At 37.6% G+C, this 18693-nt stretch overlaps 1 long non-coding RNA gene across 4 annotated transcripts in view; it reads left to right on the top strand.

The window, feature by feature from the left end:
* LOC118259660 (uncharacterized) overlaps nucleotides 1-18337 on the top strand; it is a 35853-nt gene extending 17516 nt beyond the window's left edge. For 2 of the 4 annotated variants that reach the window (XR_004782075.2, XR_004782077.2), the window contains exons 5-6: nucleotides 3561-3778; nucleotides 5648-9695. This is a non-coding gene — a long non-coding RNA (uncharacterized LOC118259660). Of the gene's footprint in view, nucleotides 1-3560; nucleotides 3779-4379; nucleotides 4629-5647; nucleotides 9696-16966; nucleotides 17121-18090 lie in introns of those variants that run through there. The other 2 variants (XR_004782078.2, XR_004782076.2) reach the window with 2 other exon arrangements.
* The last annotated feature ends 356 nt before the right edge of the window (nucleotides 18338-18693 follow it).

The following is an 18693-nucleotide window of genomic DNA, read 5'->3' as shown; positions in this document are numbered from 1 at the left end:
GGTGGGATTTCTGTTTTTTTTTTTTCTCTTTCTTTTCTTCCCACCTTAGTATTAACTATTCTAATTATTAATTCTACATTCTATTATTTATTCTTATTATTTATTTAATCATTCAATTAATTAAAACAAAGTAATTATTAATTATTTAAGAAAAATACCTCTCTAGAAGCAGGAAGTAGGCATGATGTCTGACTCCGAGTCAGCAGCAGTAAATTGTATGTCAAGAAAAGTTTTCTTCAAGTGATGTTCAAGATCACAGCAACTTTTAAGATTGCTCATGGTTTTGCGTGATGGTCAAAATAAGTGCTAATATTCATTTAAATAGAACTTGTAATTAGCATAGTTATATAATAGAGAAAAATAACTCAATTCTTGTAGTTCTAACATAGGCAAAGATCCTCAGGTAATTGAAAGTGTTGTCTAATATAAACTGGAGGATCAGTTTAGTCACATCTTTTGTGGAGTCGTCCTGAGAGTAATGAAGGGCTTTGGGAATCCATGTAGTATGTTTTCTAAGATAATTTAGATTAACTGGTAATTCTAGAGATGAATTGAGCTGTCTTTCAGGAAATGTAACTAGTTTCTGACATAAACATTTCAAAATTTCAGGTAAGACAACCCAAATTATCACTACTTTCTCTTCTGTGAAAATAGTGATCTGGCATGAAAATATTGTATTTTTCTGAAAATAAATAGTTTATTAACAGTTTTACTGGGGGGTTGAGGAGCAGACCTTACGGTACTGTTGGAAGACAGGCTCTACTCTTTCACTGTTCAAACTATTAACATAAAGGAGAAAATATTCCATGTGAACACTGGAAAATGGCTGCAGTGCTTACACACCATGTTACAGATCTAGGTTCAAAGACATGACATTCTGCAATATTTATGCATAATTTCCTGCATATGAGTTCCATGCTGAATGTATACTGAAAATTTTCAAGACCTATAAACACATAGGAGTAGAAGCACACAGCTCACATTGTTTTTACTGATGTGAAAGACTGAATATGGGACATCACTATAGAAAATAGATTCTGAAGTTATTTGTTAGCATGTTATTAAATTGGAAAACACAAGCCCTTTACATAATTGGACTACATCTTGTGAAATGTTCATCACTGGAAAGAATTTATTATCTAGTATTTTGGGGAGTCATGGGACACATGTTCTAATAAACTAGAAATAGTTTTGAATCAAAGATCTAAAAATTTGGTTTAAAATTTGCAGCTAGACCTTCTGTATTCTTGTGTGAGAATTAGACAAAAAAAAAAGAAGAGCAATGTGAAAACAGAATGCTGCAAGTACTTGTATTTGGTACAAGTTGAAAGAGTAATGAAGAAAACATTCAACCCATAAAAGCTGTGCATATTAAGTTTTTAAAAAGGAGTGAATCAATCTGAAATATCTAAATTGACTATGAATATAACAATTCTCTTATAGCAGAGGGGTGGGGAAAAAATAACCCAAACCTAGTAAGTAAATGATGCATGGATGGAAGTAAAGGTAGGACTATGTGTTTAACTTTCCTGTAGATGTTTTGAATTGCTGTGTAATATTGCAAAGAAATTATATAGTTGCCTCTTTAAAGCAAACAAGCAAATAAACAAAAAACCTCCAAGTATAGCTGTACAGTTTGTACCTCTAGACTGTAGTCGCATTGAAAATATCAGCATTTGCCATTTGTATGCAATATTTTCCTGTGATCCTACATGCAAACAATGCATGCACAGAATGTAGATAAAGAGTGAGCAGTAAAGTTGAGCACCAACAGTTTCTTATACCATATTCTAAGAATAGCTCCTCAGAGCTTTTGGAGGAGATGAAGCCTTAAGTCAGCAGAGTCAGGTTTTCACACTGGTCACTAAAATGACTAGTGTTTTGCTTAAGATAAACATCCTGGAGATTGACAAAGCAAAACAAACAAATGAAAAAGGAGAAACGTGGGTAAGATAAGTAGTTGCATCACTCCTCTTTCCTCCTGCCTTCCACTGTAATTTCTAGGCCATCTATGTCACTTTCTATAGCTAAGTTACAATTTAGGGAATTATTTCACCATTAAAAATGCTGAGCCAGGGCTGTAACATCATAGTGACAGTTCTGGGGAATAACTTTATGTTGCATTTAACCCAGCATTTCATGTGGCTTGGCTAGGATATATAAGGGATAGATAGACAGCCTTGTTCTCTACCGTATTTTAGGTTGTGGACTGTGTGTTAAGCAGTACTTACAATACTATGCATTGCTTGGTGGGAAAGGACATGTGTGGTTTAGCTAATAATTCTGACTTCATTCTGGAAAAGAGCTTGACTCATCAGTACAAGCTGAACAAAAGATGTTCAAGAGTGAGATGGTTATATTTGTTTTACCAGCTGTTGACCTTGCAGACTTACTAGGAATTATGAGCTTCTCACAGATTTCTGCCAGAATTCAGCAGTATTCTGATAGAGTACTTTGTCAGCTCTGTGTATCAATTGCTTGTGAAAACCAAGATAGACAACATCCACAGTTTTTAATCCGAATCTCAAAGGGACAGAGGCTAATTAAATGCTGTTGCAAGACAAGATTCAATTTCAGCCAAGTATCCTTTCAAAACCAACAAAGGATGGAAAGCTGCCAAGCAAAACACATGTATTTGGCATCCCAGAAAGGAGCAATTCTTCCAGATTAACAATGCAGTATACCCATAGTTTTGGTAGTTTCTGCAACGAATAAGCGGGAGGAGAGAAGGATGATCTTACTGTTTTTCTTTTTTTCTGTAATAGCTGATAATCTACTAAAAACAGGATGAAAAACAAAACTCTAAACAGTTCTTAATTTATCTGATACACATCAAGGCTCTAGAATGTCTTCAAGATCACTCTGTCCTTCAGAAGGATTTCACAGGCCAATTTAACATTAAAACCTGATTTTGAACCAGACATTTATAACCACAACCACCACCACCCCAAAACAAGCAAACAAACCCAAAGGTTTAAAGAATTTAGCCATGGATTCTCTGAGATATTAGAACTACTGAGATGTCTAATACAAGTGAGTTCAATTCTAAGAAAATAAGGGTTTCTCTCCTTTTTCCCAGGTTTGTGCAAATTAATTATCATAATGAATCATTAACACTACATAAATGTAAATAATTTCATTAGTAAAAAAAAAATTATAACCCAATAAATGTGCTAATAATATGACTACCAGTAACGGCGGATAACATTACTTATTGAGCTTTACTTGAATTTGTTCTGGGATGGAAATGTTTTAGAAATATTGTTTAGAAAGCCTGCTGTTAATCTTTGATAAACAGTGTAAAAATATAATGGTATTTCAAATAAAATTGTTTCAGCTACAATTTTCTTTTTTTAGGCTTTCAATTCTAAGAAAGTTTGAAGAAAAATATATCATCTGTGGGGAATATTCTTCTCATGCTTCAGATAGGACACTTATTTCAATGTCCTTAAACATCTATGAAGTAAAGCGAGAATTATGATCTTTCTTCTTCCTCTAGCTCTTATGTGCAGATACTTAAATCGTGTAGTCAATGTTAACTGTCTTTGCTGCTGCTTTAGCACGAGTTCCTTACGGTCATATGACATGCCTTCCATGAGAAGTAAAATTATCTCCTCGTCTCTGAGAGGGAAATGAGAATGAGACACAAGGCTACAGCTGCGCTGGGAATCAAGACCTCAGCCTCCTGAGTTCCAGGCCAATGCTTGAATTGCTGCACAGGAAGTAAAAGCAGCATCACATGTGTGACAGACCTTCTTCTATCCAACATCAACATAAGGTAAAGTAAATAAATTTAAACAAAACAACATGCAGTAAGTTCTATAACAAAGTACTTGCACTAGAAGTACAACAACTTGTGTCTTCCATGTTCACTATGTTTGAAGGCTAAAAGCCATTAGAGGAAGGCCAGGGAAAAGGCTGGGCTCCCTACTGAAGTTTCAGCTGGTCGCCTTCCTGTTCTAAGAAACAAACCCAGCTGACAGCGAATGGTTCTGCTTTATGATTTATGCAGATAAATCATATCAACTAAAGCTGAACGTTCACATTCTTAGTAAATTTGGTCATCTCTTTTCCCTGGATAATTAATATATTAATATTAATATATGAAGAAGATCAGAGTTACCTTTCTTTAAGTGCTTTCATCTGGAGGCTTTTAATATACTGTTTCACACTTTGCCACCATATGTCCTAAAAGACAAGAGCAAAATCGATGTATGACAAATTCCTGGAAATTTCTAGCATACAAGCAAAACCAGGGATGTTAGAAAGAATCAGAAATTCTTCCAGGCTGTTCAGCTGGAACTAAATCACTGAATGATAGCTCTTGATTAACATTCAGAAGCTTAAAATATCCCCTACTGTTTTGCCATGAATCACAGAGATCATTTTGGAATACCAAGAGTTGACTCTACAGGAAAAAATAAAAATCACACTTTCCAGTAATGAGCAGAAGCCTCAGACTAGTTGCAGATCTATTTTTCCAAAATCTGTGGGTGTCTGAATTCAGCATTTCCATTCTAAACTCATCTTGGAACAAAAGCTGGACTAAGGAGGACAGATAGAAATGGCAAATGGTGTAGAAGAAAAAGCAATAAGAGCTGCACCTTCCTTCAGAGTCGACTACACAGGTCAGTTCACTTCCCATGAACCACTACATTTCAGCACTTAGTGTCACGGTGCATAACAAACCTACCTTTGTCCAAATTGTGTAAATTAATATCTTTAATCAGTCAATTAATTTAGGCTGGCATTTCTCCATCAAATGGTTAAAAATACGTTCTGACTTCTAGCAGCCTTAACAAATTTGCTATATTGTGTTACCAGAAATAAATCATAAAGCTTAGCATATTAGCTTCTGTAATGTAGCGAGCATTGAAAAAATGAGATGGATAGTGTAAGACAGAAGGAAGTTATGGTTTGCTTCCTTTTTTTCTGTTGTAATATGAGAAATCAGAATTTCCCACTGTGTTGGTGGCCATAAATAGAATTCCAGTTATAAAGCCCCTAAACAGACAATGCTGTCCCTCTCAGTCCCACTTGCTTCTGACTAATGTTAAAGTGGGCAGGAAATGGTAGTTGCACATGCAGTAACTGTAATTAAGCCTGGTTACATACTGCCTACTCAGCACCATAGATATGATTTTATTGGTGCACAAACAACAGTTAATTTGTTAAAGAACCATTTTGGCTTACACTAAACATACTTTATACTGCTATGAGTATTTCAGGGCAACAGCTGACTTCTGATGAGTTGGTTACACTTATGACCAGCTGATCAGATTTGGCACAAAATTAACGCAAACTATCAGACACTTACACTACCATCCTTGTAGTAAGGACTAACACGTGGCAAGTAACCAAAGTACTAATATCTTAAAACACACCATCCAAATTCAGTTGAGAGTCCTCACATGGACAAATTAGACATAAATGGGCATGAATTTTGCTGAGGCTCCTTCTTCTTTTATAAGTATATATAAAATATAAATCACGTATATGTCAAACAAATGATATTCATATTTTATGTATTATACCATATAAATATATTTTATATAATACATTTATATTTATATATTGTATAATATATATGTATTTTATAATTCACAAACCATATTCATTTTATATTTACAAAAGTTTTTCTTAACAGGAATATGACCAGCTATCACCTGAGCTGCCGCACTAGTTCTGTTGGCAGCTTTTAAGGAGGCCAGCTCTCTCCTCAATGAGCCTCAGCTGACATCAAAAAAAAAGGGTTATTGCTGTGGGAGGCCTGTGCTAGTTATAGAATAATCAGGTCCCAGTCACAGGCAGAGGAACCGCTAAATAAAGGACAGTGACACCAGCTAGACTATTTAAACTTATTGGACGTTTTACAAAGGACAACTAGGGAAACAAACCACATGGAATGATAAAGCAGACTTACTGTTTGGTGGTTGAGGAAGAAAACAAATGACACATCATCTCATTGCATGCCATATGACAAGACTGAGCCACATCCGATGACTCATTTTTACTTTCTTTCTGAACTGCTGAAGAGGATTGGATCTCTCTACTCTGCTCTGTTACTCATCATTACCTTCAACCCTGCTTAAAATGCAATTACAACATCATGTAAGCCATGATATTTAAACAGCATTGATATAATTTCTATTTATTGTACAGCAGCCAACAAACAGCCTCTTACTTGGCAGTAGAGAGACATGCCTTCTGTTCCTGGTCATCTTGTTCTCCACTAGCAAGTGGATATCACAAAAGCAAAAATATCAAGAGTATGGTTGGGAAGACAGATGTGGTGCAACAGCATGTCAGAATATTTGAGTTACATAAGTTCTTATAGTTGAAGGTTTCCTAGGACGTGCATTTCAATTCTTTTTCACAGTCACGTTTTACACATACCACTCCAATACAATTTGATGCTTTTCACAAGATCTTCAGCCAAAACACAGAAAAAGTATGACTGAGAATGTACAAGAATATGTTCATCCATTTTTTGAGTTTAAAGAGATTAAGCGATATGAGTTTTTCTCTCAATCAGCTGCATGCATAACTCACAGAATTTAAACCTGAAAAATTAATAGCTTTTAGTATTCAAGCCACACCTCACAGACAGCTCATAGACACCTCATAGACAGCTACACAATTCCAGTATGGGCTAGACCCTCTGTGTGCTTCTTAGAATCCATAATGTAATGCTATCTGTGATCATGAGAGATTTAAAACTTTCTGTGCCTCTGAAACAGATCTTTTTTTAAATCTTCAGAGATATAATACTGTCTCTTTCAGAGGTATGGGTGTTCAGGTGACAGAACCCAATGAACAGACTGGAATAGAAGAAAATTTCACTGTTGAAATTATTTAAGCATATGAAAAAATATTCTGCAGTGTTTGATCATAGGATATTACAAGCTGTGCTCCTAACACATTTAACAAACTGCACAAGTATGCACTGCATGTTTAAAACAGCGAAAGGGATGTGTCATGGGTAGTCATAAAACTTGGTCATTACATTGACCATGTCAGTTTGTGAACTTATCCAGCAGCATTTTTCTACCCATGAGCTAGTGAAGCAAGAACACCCTGAACGCCACTTCTGATATCTATTATTTCTCCTCTATTAAGGGATGCAATAGGTGAAAGCGTATTTGCCCAACAGTAACATCTGGACTTACCACTATATTGACCAAAGTATTATGCCAACTACTGGTTCTAATAGACAGAGGATTCAAACCCAAATATTGTATTTTACTGGGTATTCAGACAACAAACAGTGTTTCTGAGCTTCCCTTTTCTGGATTTGCAAATTCTTTGGCCCTTTTAGATATTCCACAAGCTTGAAAACATATTATAAAATCACACCCTCACTATACAGATATCAGAATGCCTCAACAGCCAAGAGGGGTTTTCAGGTTGCTTCTAAATATGGCTTAATGTAAAGTTCAAGTAAAGAAAGGTTGATTTAATAGACTGAAAAAAAAATTAAGAGTTAGACAAACTAATTTGAGCTGATCACTCTCCATTCATCCAAACAACATTTACCAAGGTAGTATACTCAAAGCAGGATTAAGCTTCCCTCCGTTGAATATTCAGTTCTTTCCAGAATTTGAGATTTGTATGAAGAGAATTTTAAAGTTCCACCAGCGTCCTGAAACATGCAAAATATTCAACCATTACAGTCTCCAAAAGAAGCAATTCATAAAAATCAGGGAAGAGTTTAAAGACCATTTGTGACCAAGAAAGAAAACAGGCATACATGCACATTACCAGGTAATTGCATTTGAAAGGTATTGTTTACAGGATGCTATATGCTCAGTCCTTTGACATTTCTCTGTAAGCACATCACACTTTATAGTGCACATCTGCTCTCTAGTGGCAAAAACTTACGACTCCAATTATACAGAAAAAAAGCCTTAGTAAATCCCGATGCAATGAAGTCAGTTCATCACTGTTTTGCAAGAGTGGGTAATTAGAGAAAAAATAATTATTGAAAAAAAAAAAGAGCAACTGAAACTAAGAGTATGTAATTCTGTTTAGATCTGACTGTTCTGGTTCCTTTCCCTGGTGGTACATAATTGATCTCTTGTGACATAGACTTAATATATTTTTGAGGTAGGGCAGGTAATCACAAAAATAAACAACAAAAATGAGCTAATTTACTGCTGGTGTGAAATGTGCAGGGTTCTATCAGGTTCAAATCAGCAGGCTTGAAAGCTTGTAAGACTGGAATGTCAACTCCCAATGCACATGCACGTTGTTACTTGTCAGTAACACTTCTTTCCCTCTAAGCTGGGAAGTAACTATAGAAATAGAAGATAGCAATGTCATTAGATCATTTTAATCACTTTCCAGTTACATCTCTCCTTGCATAAGTTTTCACGAAAGACATCAAGAAAGATCAGGAAGAAATATTGCACAACTGCAGAGCCTAATGATTTCACTTCAGAGTCTTGTAAACCTTATTATTAGCTCCTGAAATCACACTTCTGTTTAGATTAGGGTGAGTAGCACAACCCTTTCTAGCTTTTCAGCTATTTAATTCCTCATTTTAGTAATTCACACATAAATGGATGTTCACTTACAAACACTGCTAGATTAAACCACAATACTAAATTGACTACGACTCCCTACTGTTGGTTAAAATACATACATGGTTTGAGGAATTAACTGCTGCTTCCTCCCCAGAATATGAAGGCTACCCAAAACTGGTCATTCTAATATGCAGAAGTTCAGCAGCAGCTGTCTGTGCATTTTCAACTGAAAGCATAGAGGAAGATGATGATGATCTGTTCTGCTACAGCTTCCAACATACTGGCAGGATAAAACTTCATTTTAGGACAGTACTTATGACTTAGAGGACAACATTTAGAGTTCTCCTTAAACCAATGTACTTGTATGATATTTGGTGGATTTCTTATTTGATGTTTAGAAAAATAAAGGTTAAAAAGAGTGGAAAAGGACTGGGCTAGTACACAAAATGAGACTGCCCATCATGCCAAACAGCTCCTTCTTAGAATACGCTGTCTTAATGGCCAGGCATCAAACGAGGGAAGATAAAGCTTTTGGAAGCTCTCTTTTCAGTCACTGCAGAGAAAGGTAAATTGGATTTTCAAGCCAGATACTAATTCAGAAGTGCAAAGGCACACAGCTGCATAACCTGTGTGCCTTTGGGGTGGTCAAAACACCTATAAATAGCTAATCCTTTGGCGCTTCCCCCTTGCTGTTTTTGCTACTGCAGTAGCACACCAGAGCTCCTGGTTTTGCATTGACTCTTCTTTTACACTGTAACTAGGCAACATCCCTCTCTAAAAACCCACTGATCCTTGCCCCAAACAGCTAGCAATAAAAGGGAGCAATGTGACAACAGCTGAATATAACTGACAGGGTGGGAGATGGACAGATTGGTCTGCAAAACATAAAGAGTCACAGCACTGCAGCTGCCTAACCAGAAAAAATGTTCTATGCTGGCACTGGGCAGAGGATGATCTACTGAGACATTTAGAAGAGGCAATCGTGGTGTTTTTTTTTTGTAGATGTCTTTTGTTGTTGTGTTTTTTTATTGTTTTTTTTTATTCCCTCCCTTTAATTTATACGTAGCTCCTTGCTCCATGTATTTTGCAGTACTTGTAGATTCCTATTACAGTTAGGTTGTTGTACAAAGTCCATCAAAGTTCTGTGAGAAGTACTGACACAGATACTTTGAGTACAAAAAAAAAAAAAAGATACAGGAAACTAGTCCATAAGAAAGCAAGACGTTCATTTCTGTGAGAACGGGACACCCTGTTGTTGTGTCCCAGGTATACATTAGACAGATACTATACAAGCTTTTGTTGATATTTCTACTAATAATCTTATTCTATAGCATTAAAACAATATCTCACGTACCAAACTCAAATCTAGTTCAGCTCAGTATCATGCTGCAATGTCAAAGGATTGCAACTCAACTTAAATCCAGAAATATTTTCATTAAGACTGATGTTAAATTCAAGACACATTTTTTTTTAAACAATATGTAATGACTGGCAGCATCACCAATCCCATTTCTGAGACAGATAACTTAAACATTTTTAGGTAAATTAGAATCACAGAACAGTTTGGGTTAGAAGAAACCTTAAGGATCATCTAATTGCAATATCTCTGCCATGGGCAGGGACACTGTCCACTAAACCAGGTTGCTCAGAGTCCCATCCAACCAAAATTATTTAAGGAAAAATGAAGATTATTTCTTACGGAGTCAGTACTATAAAATAAACAGATAGTTCAGATGAATCCACTGAATTTTCCAATTGGACAACCTGGGACAGTCAACATTGTAAGAAAACAGATGCAACTGCATCCTATGACTGGCTGATTTGTGTACATACACACAACAAGTGTACAAGGATATCTCATACTCTGCACTCATAAGGCAATGATCTAGCTCAGTCGCAAATTACACAGTATCACTTTTTAAGCACTTCTACCCTCTGATAATGTGATATTACTATTTCACACTGTCCCTTTTGAATGATGTTATTTAAAAGCATTTACATAGGCTTGAAAGATGTGCGTAACCATAGAAGCCTGGCCCTAACTAAGCCAGTCCAAAGGTAAGATATTTTTAATCACCGCTTCACAGTTGGAGTTTTGAATAGCTATGAGATTAATATGGATACTCTCCAATGCTTTTGGGAAATGATGGATCAGACACAGTTACAGCAGCTCTAAACGACTAGAGAAAATAGAGGCAAAGCAATGTCACTGCATGACTAATTGCAGAAGTTGCTCAAAACATCTTTAGCTAATGTTTTGCAAGAGGTCAAAGAGAATAATAATTAGTATGCTTGAACATAGATATGCAAACTAAGCTTTTATCCGGGGAGCACGATGTCTTAAGAGACGCATATGAATCCTGGGAGGGTGAGGAGTGATAATCAAAAAGCAGAGTACGTACTGGAAAAGGGTGGGAAGGTCTCGTGGGTGTGAAAACACGCCTCACAGCAGGACAGTAAGGAATGAATTACTAGCCACAGGAAGAATGTAGGGTAGTAGGTCAGATACAGGAATGATATTTTTCCAGTGAGATTATGGTGTTAGCATTTAGTCCTTTCTGGCTTGATCTTCTTCCCTCAGCAAGTTCTTATTACTTTCTGAAGTATTACTGAAGAATTGCTCTTGACAATATAATACAGCTTGCAGTTTGATCAAGGATAAAAGACAATGGCTTTGGGACATTAATGGCTTTAGTACATTCATGTTTACCATCTCATAAGAAAATATAAAGCATATTTCATGCTTTATCTGAATGGAGAACTGCTTTGACTGTTGAACTCTGAAAACTGGGCCTGAAATTTAATAACAGCCTGCTTTTCATTCTGGCCCCCACTCATTACCAAAACTGAAATTTGGCAACTGGAATACTTTCCCCACTTTTCATCACCTTTTTTTTTTTTCTTTTAAATAATTATTTGACTAGAATGTGGATCAACAGTGCAGAAGGGGAAAATATCACAGAATTCCTCCAAGCTCCTGAAATAAACAAAAGCAATAAAAATGACAAGAAAAAATATCAATGAAGGCCAACATATCCCCTTAGTTTATATTATATTTTGACGTGTTAAACAGCTAATGAGTGTTTGTGAGCCACCTGCTATGACTTGGATAATAAAATAGACAATGAATGAATTATTCTTTACACAGCAAACTCCCAGTTCAACACATTGTTTCCCCACAACCTTAGCGTGAAAGCTTTCTGAAGCAGTGGTGAGTCTGTCCTTTACAGCACCTTGCAACCCCTCAGAAATCACCTGGAGAAGACTACCTTGCCATTGCCTGCATGTTGTCACTCAGCACATACCCCCACTGTATTTGAGCTCCTTCTAGGTTTAAAACAGTGGCTGACATTGGCCATACGTTATTTGGAATCTCATCCTTTCCCCAGGGAGAAAAAGTCTCCCCTTCCTTTCCCTCCCCTTCACTTCCCTTTCCCCCTTTTCTCTTCTTTCATGTGTGGAAAGTTAATTTATCTGTGCTTTGGCCCCAAAAAGTTAAATTCATTCAGACTTCACCAGACAAACATCATATAGCTGGTAGTGTTCCCTCTGTGGGTGTCAGAGCATGCTGCTGCTCGAGCACAGCTGCATGAATAATTGAATCCAATTCAATTATTAGACAGTATTAAGGTTCAGCTCCATGTACAGTGTTTATATGGTAGGCTTACGTTGTGGTATAAGCAGCCTCTTTCTGTCACTAACGACTCATCATACTTTTACAGGAAATGTGTGTAATCACAGCAGCAACCTAAGAAGATCATCATCTAGCAAGGGGTGTGGGTCTGAACCTTCTCCTGCAATTTTTGCTGTTGATGTTTTTTGACTAGGGGTTGGAGGGAAGTGGAGGGGTGTGTTTCATCTTTTTTTTAAAACAACAACAAAACAAAACCCAAACATACATATATATATATATATATATATATATATATATAAACAAACAGCCAGCTGCATGGAGCACTGGTATCATGTTACAATTGTGATAGTGAATACGCTGAGCATTTGTTGACATTAGGAAGCTGAAAGGTATTTGAAAAATCCCTAGGGCAGATGTGAGAAGCACAATTATTTTTAATGTCTTCCGTTTCTCTTTACAGTATCTTGTTTGCCTCTTGACTTTTAGGTTAAATGCCCTTATTAATAGGACTACTTTGACTGATAGGAGATGGGACTTTTTTAGCAACCGTGATGAGTAAACACCTCAAAAAAAAGCATACATTATTTCTGAAAGATGTTTCAGCAGTTGCCTAATGACAGACACCATGGTACAGATTTTCCACACGTAAAACTAATGTAACTGTGTCACTGGAAGGTAGAGGAGGTACCAGGAATAAACAGTGGATAGCTTTTCCAGAGAAATATCAGTGTGCACCTGGTCTAAAATGTCTCTGACGATTTATTTAGTCCTTTCCACATTGAACAGATTTAAGAAAAGTTTGCCAGTATTACTGCTAATTTTACCCATTGGTATATTTGCTGGGACTGGCTCAAGACTGCTAGTAACTCGTATATATTAAAAAGATTTAGTTGTGACAGGACCAATACTAGGTCAGACTCAAACAGGAAAATTTGTGATCCTCCTGCTGACGAGCAGGGCACAGCTATTCCATGTAGGCTTCATCCAGTGTTAGACTTGAGCCTTGCTTGGCTGAATACAAGACCTTTCAGGATTTTTAGGAACTGCAACAACTGTACCAAAAAACAAAACTGTCACTTCAGCCAGTTGCTGAAGCATGTGGTTGAGCAAGCCCTTCTTACAGCTCTGAGATAAATGAATCAAGAAATAAGATCTGGTTTTCCAGCTACCTCATCATGCCTTCTTGCTCGTCTTCCCTATCACACACACACAAAAGGGAAATTGAAAAGGGAGGAAGGGAGGAAGGGAGGAAGGAGCGAGAAAGAGAGGAAGGGAGGAAGGAACTTTCCCCCTACCCCCGCCCCCAATCTTTCATGGACTCTGGCATAAACTTGTAAGATATGCATAACCACCTCCGTTATTTTTACTTTCCTACAACACTGTTGCATAAATTCTGACACTGTGGCTTCAGTGCATTGCTTCTCACTGGCAGCAGATGTCTCCCTACGTCCATCACTTTACATTTCTAAAAAAACGTTAACATGCAAAATTACATGAACAGTTTTCATCTGATGAACAGCATAATGTTTTGTTTTCCACAAGGGTCTATGAAAATGCAAAATATGTTGCCTCTATGTGTACTTAAATGCAAGAATACAGGATTAAGAGGAAATGTCAAAAAACCTGTGAATCTCAATTCAGTTTTCAGTTTATGCTTTCAAACAAAGAAAATTAGGATGATGCTTTTTAGTTAACTTTGTCAATTTCCCATAGAAATCATGAGCCAATCTATGAAAGACACTCCATTGGTATTTCTTGACTGGCATTTAAATGCATTTCCTCTCTAACACATTACTTATTTTTCTTAATTGAGCACCTAAATATCCATTCTCAGATCCTGGTTTTCGCAGGTTAGACATAGACCAGAAAGTCAGTAAAATATTGTGAGGTTCTGAATTTGATGTCTCATTTGATGACCCAGCATTTCTTAGGGTAGCTGAATTCATTTCTGAGTGTTGCACTATTTCAAAAAAGCATATTTTTACAGCTTTAGGCATTAGAACTGTGCAGCTCTTTCTAAGTCAGGGAAAGCAGGAGTAATCCTCCTAAGTCAGTTACAGGAAGCTGCCACTGTTAGCTGTCAGAGCTACTTCAGTGGAGTTATGGAAGACTTACACCACTCACCAAGAATTGCCTTGGTGGTGGGGGCTCAGGATTTAGCCAGTAATGATGTTCTTTCAGACCCTGCAGTGTACTTTTGCAGATTCCTAGGAACAACAAATCTGGTACAGATGTTTTGCACAAGTTACTGTATGAGGCAAGAGAAGCGTGGTTAAGGGGGAAAAAAGGCCTTATTTTTGTAGCTAGCCACACATGTCCAATTTTGGTTAAAATATTTAACAGAAAAATCACTTGGAAAATATATTATAGTTTTGCAAATGGTTTTTACACATTTGTTTCTCCATATGGAATAAAGAAATGTGTCTGGGAATGCTGGTACCACAATTCCAAATTCTTATTGTCTCGCTCATTTCCTGATGTGATCCATACACAAAAAGCCTTGAAATATGAATTGACTGTAAAGACTCCTACTGCACAAACCACTGCTTTCATGATAAGACTGTTAGGCAATTTAACAGTATATGAGTGTTGTTTCACCAGCTGTGCTTGGAGCAGAAGGAAAGACAGGTAACATCACAGCATCCCAAAACTGAACACAGATATCCAAGGAACTTCTGAAGGAAAAAGCAGCAGAATGTACCTAACAATTTCCTTTTCTTTTCTACATAAACATACATACATTTTTTTCTACATGACTCAAGGAATCAGGACTTTTTACCTCCCAGGTACAGAAGGTACTCAGATTTGAAAACTGAAAAATACAACAAACCTACCAGGATAGTGACTGGATTAATTTACTTACTGGTTTTGATAGCAACTGTCAAAGCTGTTAAAGCTGTTCTTTCTTTTTTTTTTCCCCTCACAGAAATTTAGCAAAAAATATCTTTTGCACGAACTAAGCATTTGTCAAATTTTCCTCTAGCTAAGCCCCTCCCCACAAGAATCAAGCACTTGCAAGTACATCTATCAGTGGTCTCTGTTATGGGTACTAGCAGGGGCAAGAAAGCTCTTACCTCATACTTCTTTGTTCGATAACCACACAGACAGTGAACACGTTTTTTCTTTCCTGTCTTCTGGAAAAATAAATAAGAATATTTGAAGAGTTGTTACATTTGCTGTTTAAGCAAAGAACACTTGATTTAAGATGCTTTATCATCTTACATGTTAATTAAGGCTAGTGTCATATTTTTAAATTAGTAAGAATATAACCCAAGTGTATAGAAATAAAAGTCACTATGAAAAACAGCAATTGAAAACTAGGTTGCTTGTTTGCTTGTTTTCTGAAACAAAAACAACAACAACAACAAAAAATCTAGAGAAACATCAATATACTGCATTGCTCAGAAGACTGTTCTAAGATTATCAGCTGTCCTATTTTTAATCTGAATTCTAAGTGAAACAATGGTATAAGTGGGAATTTATATTTTAAATATCCTACCATTACAGCTGCAAAATTGCAGTCATTTCCTTTTCTCTCTAGGGAAGGGAAAATCTATTAGGATAATCAGGAATAATTAAGAGAAAACATTGAGAGGGAGCACAAGCTAAGTTGTGCTAGTTTTTTCACTTGAAATTGTGCAGTGAATTCTGCATCTGACATTCACAACCATGTGCAGCAGGCTTGTCTTCCAATGCAAACCTCATACAGAAGCTATGCTACCGTTGAACTACTACTACTACTACCAAGTCCAACTCCTGGCTCCACACAGGACCACCCAAAAATCAGACCATATGTCTGAGAGTGGTGTTCAAATGCTTCTTGAACTCTGGTCAGGCTCAGTGCCATGATCGCTTCCCTGGGGAGCCTGTCCCAGTGCCCGACCACCCTCTGGGTGCAGAACCTTTCCCTCACACCCAGCCTGACCCTCCCCTGTCCCAGCTCCAAGCCGTTCCCTCGGGTCCTGTCGCTGTCCCCAGAGAGCAGAGCTCAGCGCCTGCCCCTCCGCTCCCCTCGTGAGGGAGCTGCAGGCCGCCATGAGGCCTCCCCTCAGCCTGCTCTGCTCGGGGCTGAACAAACCAAGGGACCTCAGCTGCTCCTCATACATCTTGCCCTCCATCTTCCCTTCACCATCTTTGTAGTCCTCCTTTGGACAGTCTCTGATAGTTTGATGTCTTCTTTAGACTGTACTGCCCCAAACTGCACATGGCACTCAAGGTGAGGACACACCAGTGCAGCAGAGCAGAGCAGGTCAACCCCTTCCCTTGACTGGCTAGCAGTGCCATGCCTGATGCACCCCAGGAAATGGTTGGCCTTTTTGGCTGCCAGGGCACACTGCTGGCTCATATGTGACTTGCCCTCAACCAGAAGCCCCGCATCCTTTTCCACTGCGCTATTCTCCAGATTCTCATCCCCCAGTCTGTACGTATAGCCAGGGTTGCCCTGTGCAAGGTACAGAACCCGGTCTTGCTTTTATTATATTTCATGCAGTTGGTGATTCCTCAGATGCTGAAGAGTGCACTGGGAAATTCTGAAAAGCTTCAGAAGCAAGTTATTCATATCTTTGATTCTTACAGACTTTCACTTAGATTTTCAGAGATGTGAGGAAGATCAGAATCTGTCTTATAATGCCAACATCGACCCCATTAACAAGAACTTCATTGTTTCCTCAGTTCCTTACTTGACCCTACTGTTTAGGGCCCTCTGAAAGATACATTTCAACACTTAGTCTGTGTGGGAAAGATCTGTGGAGAGGTTCTCACTCAATTTATTTCTTGGGATTATCATTATATTCTGTTTATCTTTTAGATGTCAACTGCTCACAATTACTTATTTTTGTGAAACATCTGGGGAGACTATGGACGCTTAATAATGGAGAACACACAGTTTGTACTGCACTAATTGGCTATGAAACAACAGTTGAAGAGGGAACTATGTTTTCACTCAGGCCTCACTCAGCCAGGTAAGAATTTCAGAGCTTGAAAGACTAATGTATCAATTCAAAAAATGTTTTAACCACATCTGTTCTGAATTCAGAGCAGTTATGTTGCAACTCTCTGGGTAGCAAACACATGCAAGGTGTTGCCTGTAAGACTTGACTAGCTCTGCCAACACATTCACACACGTTTTACCTATAACCGCAAAGAATTTCAGCTTGTGTGCTGGTATGTGTTACATGGATCTGTAAACAATACAGTGCCTTTCTGAACTTCAGTACATTGGCAAGAAACACGAGTTGGCAAATGACTGCTTTGCATTTTTCTGGCTGAAATTGAGTTGCTTCTTTTACATGTGATTTTACAACTATATCTTCAAGGAAACAAAATCCTCCATGGTGAAAACCATGCATTAACATGCTGAAGTTCCCATAACTTTTCAAGCTTCTCTCTACTCTGATAACTCCATCTGAAATTTCTAAATTCAAGGATGCTAGTAAGAGATTTACAGTCACGCTGCAGAGCACACTATTATCATTAAAATGCAGAAACACCCAAACAAGCTGAACCAAACCAACCCAAACCAAACGAAACCACCTGCAGAAGGTGTCACAAAGTCAACGAGGGCATTACTAACCAATGCTTACTACAGTCAGCACAATGCAGTTACTGAGAGCACTAAGTATTCTGCAGACATCATTAAGGAAACACAGTCGGTTAGGAGGAAAAACAAAGATTATGTTCTCACAGCCAGCTCAATCTGCCTTCAAAAACTCCTGGAAATTGTGAAGATTTCTATCATGTTTAAAACTTGAATTAAACATTCAGTTCTATTAACCTGAGGATGTTAAGACAGCACTTGATAATAACATACTTTAATGCCCCATGATGTTAAGTGAATGTAAGAAGCTACCAGAAAGTGAGCGATGTGCACTACAATCAAGACGCCTTTACTGAAATCTGCAATTAATTGCTGTCATTCCATTTTTTCCCCAGGCCAAGAAAAACAGTGATTGCACAGAGCATGACTTCACCCTAGTTTTGATCTGAGTTCTGCAATATTGAAGGCCTGAAAAAATATAATAGTTCCTTTCTATTTTTCATCGGAAAGTTTTGTTGACAATTAACTACAGAAGAAAGAGAAGGATGAATCTGTTGTTAATCTTTGAAAATGATCTGCTACCTGGATGGATATAACATGCATTTAAATTTAAGACCTGGAACTGGATTTATGGTACCAAATCTAGAGCCAATTCATTAAGACTGGTGCTAGAAGGTAAGTATCTTTTGCATTTCTTTGTGCCACAAGGACTATATTGCCATTTTATTCTAAACAAAAACACCACCAACAAAAAGTCTTCACATCCCATAGGCACCATTCCCATAACATTCACTGAATCTAGACCACACTCTAAACATCAAATTTTGGGGAACACTTACAGTCACAATCCAGCACAGACTTCCACAAACTTTACTTAAGAACTCTTTGGAAACTGAAACTCAAGTTAGATACAGACCTATGATCCCATGACTGTGTAATTGCCTCCTTATCTGCCTATTCTCTGCAGGCAAATGAAATCCACAGTACTTGCTGACACA

The sequence above is a fragment of the Cygnus atratus genome, chromosome Z, assembly GCF_013377495.2.
Source record: "Cygnus atratus isolate AKBS03 ecotype Queensland, Australia chromosome Z, CAtr_DNAZoo_HiC_assembly, whole genome shotgun sequence".
In the NCBI taxonomy this organism is placed as follows: domain Eukaryota; kingdom Metazoa; phylum Chordata; class Aves; order Anseriformes; family Anatidae; genus Cygnus; species Cygnus atratus.
Note: the sequence above shows the minus strand (reverse complement) of the source record. Positions and strands in the feature narration are given on the sequence as shown.